Below are 7,138 nucleotides of genomic sequence, written 5' to 3'. Positions count from 1 at the left end.
GCCACTCCTTTCCCCATTGTACTACGTGCTCAAGATCAGAGGAGAGAGAATTGGAGAGAACTTGGTCGTTTACTGTCTTAGATGTGGTACCATAAATGGTAGTATCGTCAGCATAAATGTCTACAAATGATGTAAGGATATGATTTGGAAGATCATTAATGTAGATCAGGAAAAGAGTTGGGCCCAGGATGGATCCCTGAGGGACACCGGCATTAATACTGTGAGCTTCTGATTTTTGCCCCTCAACTACTACTCTTATGAACCTATCAGAAAGAAATGATTTAATAATTGAGAAGACTTTTCCAGCTATACCATAGCTAGCGATCTTATGAAGTAAACCTTTATGCCATACCCTATCAAAGGCTTTAGATATGTCAAGAGCAATTGACCTAGAAAGATTGCCACCGTCGAGAGATTTGCTAATCCTATGCGATATAACTGTAAGGACATCTGCTGTAGATCTAGCAGAACGGAAACCATATTGAGTGTCACTAAGAAGGTTATTTTTGTTGAGATGTTTGATTACTTCTGTATTTAACACAGATTCTAGCAACTTACTCATGACGCACAGGAGACTTATTGGCCTGTACTGAGAGGGGGATGAGCGATCACCTGAATTCTTAAATACAGGGCATACTGATGAGATTTTCCAGGGAGATGGGAAACTATTCTCCTTAAGACAACGTTTAAACAGTTTTGTAAGTATGGGCGCTAATTCAGGTTGAAGTTTTTTGAGTACTATAATTGGAATACCATCAGGGCCAGTTGCTTTACTCGAATCAAGGTTTTTGATTAGCTTCGCAACATCACGTACAGATATACGTATATCACATAGCGTGTTTTCTGATACAGGAGGAAATATTGGGGGTTGGCGGTCTTGGTCGCAAAGGGTAGAATTAGCTGCAAAGTTCTTGACAAAGAGTTTGGCTTTGTCTGATGCTGACGAGATTACCTCAGGTCCATTAATAATAGTTGGGATGGAGCACACGCTTCTGTTCAGGATTCTGTTTGCTATTTGCCAAAACTGGTGGGAACCAAGCCGCTGCTCAGCTACTTTGGACTTAACAGATTGAGCATACAACACTCTTGCGTTCCTTATTACTTTCTTACAATGGTTGCTGGCAGTCCTGAAAACGGCTTTAGTTTCCATACATCTATTACGTTTGAAGCAGTGGAAAAAGTGATTTCTGTGCGCAATGGCAGCAGCACATTCTGGAGAGAACCATGGCTGGCTGTTAGGTTTTTGCTATGAAATGGTCAATACCTACAATTAACCATTCAGTTAGGTCTAATACTATAGAGGACACATCCTTTTTAAACATGGAATGCAGAGGTAGATCAGATATAAATGTACGGAAGCTATCCCAGTCAGCCTTAGTGTATCGATATACTGTACGATGAAGAGGTACGTCTGGGGACTTATTACATTTCATTTTTATCTTAATTGATACAACAGAGTGGTCGGAAGATCCAAGAGGCGACAGAACAGAAACTGAACATAGTTCAGGGCAAGTTGTGAGAAAAAGGTCTAGTAGGCTCGCATACTGGCCGTCATTATCGGGCACACGGGTAGGTTCCTGAACAATCTGAGTGAGGTCATAGGCAATGGAGAAATCATGACAGAACCTTCCCTCATCATCGGTCTTGTTTGAGTGGGTCAACCATTCGACGTTGTGAACATTGAAGTCTCCACATACGTGAATGTTAGCTGAAGGATAAGTAGAAAGGACTTGGTCAATTTTCTCAGATATGCTTTTAAAGATAGTAACTCCGCTGTTGTGGGGGCGATAGAGAGTAAATATAAATGCAGTAGTGTGAGCTAAAGCAACCCGGAAGCACATATAGGGTAAGTTAGGATCTTCCCTGGAGATGTCCCTCCCACATGGAAAGCTATCTTTAATATAGGCACATATTCCATGCCCATGGCGATCTTGGGGGTCAGATTTAGAAGTTAAGTTAGAGTATCCTGAAATTGCAAACTCATCTAGGGAAATAGCCTGTCCAATGCCAGTTTCACTTAAAAATAAAAGGTCTGGTTTAGTCTCCTGTAATTGGGTTTCAACCTCTGGAAGGTTAGAACGAAGACCCCTGATGTTGGAGAAGGAGACATGGTAGTAGGGGTCTACGTTGGAAGTTGGAGAACCGGGTTTAATTGTGTATTTTTTCTTGAAACTTGTCATGATGAAATTTTGGAATTTGTGGACTAGGTCGACAGATTTACTTAGAGCAGGACAGAGAGGGGAAATTAAGAGAGAAAAAGAAACGAAGAATTTTTTTTTTATTTGTATTTATTTATATGCTTGCGAATATTCGAATATGTCTGCTATTTGACCTGTTTACAAATTTAGAAACAACTAACAGCAATGTCAAGTCGAACAACCGGTGCCCTTTGAATTGTTCGCCTATTTTTGTCATCTAATCTTTATTTGATCCTATATGGATATATATATATATATATATATATATATATAATTAAATAACAATTATTCTTTTATACCTACAGACACTAGTGCTCCATGCTTAAGAAATCATCAGTGTAGAAGATGACAATTTCTGCTAGTTGGGAGATTCGAACCCAGTCACAAAGTCACGCTTAACTATTTGCTAAGCCTTTACCTCCAGGCCATTAAACAATTGTCACAAGATTAAAGGGAATTAATAACTAATAAACGCACAATTCGGATGCAGATATTAGACAATCCAGAAGTTGTGAATGTTGCATATCACAAGTTAGTTAAAATAAAAAGCAATAAAGTGCTTGATCATCGTATGTTCTAGAAGAGCTAATATTAAGTATTTTATTGAAAAACTATATAGTGTCTGTTGGGTTAGCAGTATCAGAATTTTTTGTGAAAATAGCGAATAATTCCACCCCATCTTTCCAAGCTTATAACTCCTCGAAAAATGCAATTCAAGCCCTAATTTTTTTTTTCAATTAAAGGAGCAAGGACCAAGATTTCATTAAAAAAAAAAAAAAAAAAAAAAAAAAACGTGTTTTTTTTTTAAAAAGGTTTTAAACTTCGGACTTTACAGGTAAAATTCGACGAGAACACGATGTCCGTTTTTTTTTAAATTTGAATATATTATGTATTGACCTTTTCTCTTCAATTTGTGAGTAAATAATTATGTACTTATCCGAGTCGAAATTAATTATTTTTAGACATTTACAAAATTGGAGGCGTGAATTATTCGACCCCCTGTCTTTCCAAGCTTATAACTCCTCGAAAAATGTAATTCAAGCCCTAATTTTTTTTTCAATTAAAGGAGCAAGGACCAAGGTTCCATTAAAAAAAAAAAAAAGAAAAAAGAAAAAACAAATAACGTGGTTTAAAAAAAGGTTTTAAACTTCAAACTTTACAGGTAAAATTCTACAAGAACACGATGTCCGTTTTTTTTTAAATTTGAATATATTATGTATCGACCTTTTCTCTTCAATTTGTGAGTAAATAATTATGTACTTATCCGAGACGAAATTAAGTATTTTCTTTGTAATAGACACTGGGGGGGGGGGGAACCGTGAATAAAAAAAAAAAAACGTTTGTCTAAAATATTATATTCGGTTTATTGGAAAGAACATAAAATTTCACATTGACCCTGAAAATATCGTAAAAATAGAATCAATAGAAAAATTTTGATAGATTTTTAAAATTTTAAAATTTAAAAATATTGAGTTTAAAAATTTAAAAATATTGAGTTCGGAAAATTCATTACTGTTTAAAAAAAAAAAAAAAATATTTTTATTACTTTTAAAACAACTGTAATAGTTTATTTTGGAAGTATAATCCATAAAGAAAATAAATAACCCACTTTTAACAGAGAAATTACGAGATTTTTATATTGTATTCGCAGTTTCGTGTTAGGGGTGTCAAAAATTCCTACAAAAATTCTGATACTGCTACTGTTGGGTGTATCTAGGTTTAATCAGTCTAGTTGTTTGATTTTAGGTAGAGATTGGTTGACTCTTTAGTACGATTCAGTAGGCAAAGACTGTGCCTTTTCCCCTCTTGTCTTTGAGCCTTAGCCTACTGAACAGTTCTGAATATTCAATATGTTTCTACCCTGAATCTGCCATGACAAGATTGATGAAACCCAAGTACACTTCAGAGATACTATAATGTACAGGTTTTAAATGAACTTCCTATATATTATAGATATCCACCATATAACATGCTACTATTGAACTAACATAGCTGTGTTCTGGATTGTATGCTAACTAGAATACAACAATTAGGTTAACTGATGACAGAATAACGTAACATACGGGCGGACTTTTTTATGCAATTGATTTTTCAGAATTGTTTTTTTTTTTTTTAAATCAATTATTGATGTATTAGCCAACATTTACCAAAATCTCATTCGGTAACAGAGTATGTAAATGCTGAGCCGTGTGCAAAATGACATCGCCATAAGAAAAAGACTATAAAAAGAACAGACACACGATCACGTTAGAGACATGGATGACATTCAACTGCACGTTTGAAACATTTGAGAGGACAGATGAGAGAGAAAGAAAGAGCACGATCACGTTTTATTCAGGAAAGTAACCGGAAATAGATGTCATTGTTACAAAAAGAAGGAGTCGAGTTATTACTTGTCTTATGTTCTTTGTGACATACTCTGCTACAACGTGTTGGGTTCCAGGTGTCCGAGATAAGCCACCACACGTTTTTCACACATTTCCTGTTTTTAAATTTTCCTGAATGTTTTAAGTTTTCCATAAGAGCTCCATGGCCAAATTAAAGACTTTGGCAGGCCAGATCTGGCCAGCGGGCAGTAGTTCGGAAACCCCTGCTCTATTGTATGAGATATATACAGCAATCTGGTTATGCGATGAAGCTAAACTGTAATAAATCTTATATGCTGCTGCTCCTCTTATTTGGTTGGTTATCAGTATAAAATGCCAACACTGTAAAATAATTCCAGGTAGGATACAATTTTATTTGACAGGAATTGAATAGAACTATTTTTTTGTTGTAAAGAACATGGGTCAAGTTTCTACAAAGAAAACTAAAGAATCACAATAAAATACTGAGTTTGTAGATAGTATCGATGACAATGCATGTATATGTGAAATATACAAGCTCTTCTATATTATGGAGATTAGGATCTACCGTACCTAAAAATGTCTTAATAAAAGTAGAAAGTGAACCTGAGATTTACTTTTGACAGCCTTCTAATTCTCACCTTCCATATATTGTCCTTTTTCCGAATGATCTTTCCAACAAAGGGGGGGGGGATTGCTGTTTTATGGGTCAAAATCTATCCATCTAACCCTTATTGTTAGTTTTTGACCTTGAATTGGTACATTATATATATAGCGATTCCCATAAATATATTTGTAGCAAATAGGTTTCTCTAAATTAATGTATTTTTTGTTTAATAAAAATAAAAAAAATATTTCTAAACAGTTTCTTCTATATCAACAATAATAATATCCAAATTGAAATACATCACATCAATATATTTTTAATGGACGGACAGGTCTTGTGACATATTAAAAAATAGAGGAAAAATCTAGCAGTGGTTTGAACATTTAATTTGTTGCATTCTAATCAATGTTTGGTTTCTAATGTTGTAAGATTTTCTCCTGTTTTAAAACTGAAAGCTACCAAAACAGTAATGATTAAAATAAATAAAGAATGATGAAGAGAGAGAAAAATAAAGATACAAAAAAATTAAAAAAAAAAAAAAAACCCAGATGTTTTTGCATAATAATCAAAAAATTAGATTACTGGACAGAAATAGAGAGCATGAAAAAAAAAAAACTGACTGGGATAAAAAAAAAGAGAGAGAGAGAGAGAGAGAGAGAGAGAGAGAGAGAGAGAGAAAGAGAGAGAGATGCATACCTACAGCAGGAGATGAGAAAAAAGACAATGTTTGTCAAATTTATATAATTTAAAAATATTAGAACTATTAGTATAGACATTAATCTATGTACAGTACTTGCTGCACATACTCAGTGTTGCCTGGTAGTGTTTTGCTTGTAATTTGCAGTTTTTTTTTTTAACTGTGCAATTTTGTTTTGGAAAATATATTTTATTTTAAAGGGAAGTAACTTTGTATTGATTTATTTGTATTACATGCCTCTTTTAAGATAGCGTCTGCCTGAAAATAATTCTGATCTTATCAAAGTATATTCTGGAAGGAATTAAACTGAAATACATTTCATTGTCCTTAACAATATGCCGTCAAAATCAGTCAAAAGAACTGATAATCTAGAATTAATTTTTTTTTGATTTGAGAAAAAGTTATTGATTATAAACATTGAAAAAAATGACTAACTTTATATGTAAAGTTATTTTTATTTAAAAAACATATATTATTAAATAAAATCAACACGTACTGTGTTATGACTTGGATGAGTAATTTTTTTTTTTTTTTTTTTTTACATATATTAGGTTTGGCTGAATGTGTTCTTGTGAGTTTATGAAATCAAGGTATATGAGGCTCATCTGAAAATTAACAAGACTGGATGTGCTGTGTGAGATATGAACAAAATCAAGATAAGAGGATCATGCTACTGTGAGTAACTGTAAACTAACATTACTGTACCACCATCTCTTCACCATGACAATGCACCTGCTCACAACATCCTCAGGCTCTGACAGTTTCTGAATGGATAGGATACTGCCATACTAAAACAACCAACCGCATCTTGCTCAATGTAACTTTTCCCTTTAAGTCCAAGAAGATCATTAAAGTGACTGGTTTTGAATTTGTGGAGGACATAAAGATAAAGAGCTGAAGAAGAGATCGGAAAAATCCTTTCTGCAGTGCATAGAAGTGTGATGAAAAAGAAGCAAAAAATGCATTAGACTTGAGCAGTGAAAACCAAGTAGTTTGCTTGAAATTGAATAAATTATTCGTAACACGAGTCCTGTTATTTTTCAGACACATTGTTTCAAAGGGAAGTAACTCTGTATCTGTGAATACAGAGTTACATTTTGCAGAAGTATATAGAACAGAAGAATGGCTGACACTAGTAGAAAGCATACTTCTAATTTCAACGTTTTTCACCAGTTCGTACATGCTAATGGCGACTGATAACTATCTTGGTTACTGTAACTTAAAATTTTTCCTAATTACCAGAAAGACAAAACACTGGTATGTCCAGTACTTAAGTAAAATAATATATATA

The sequence above is a fragment of the Euprymna scolopes genome, chromosome 13, assembly GCF_053919585.1.
Source record: "Euprymna scolopes isolate OS-2025 chromosome 13, ASM5391958v1, whole genome shotgun sequence".
NCBI classification, from domain to species: domain Eukaryota; kingdom Metazoa; phylum Mollusca; class Cephalopoda; order Sepiida; family Sepiolidae; genus Euprymna; species Euprymna scolopes.
This window is presented reverse-complemented; position numbering follows the sequence as displayed.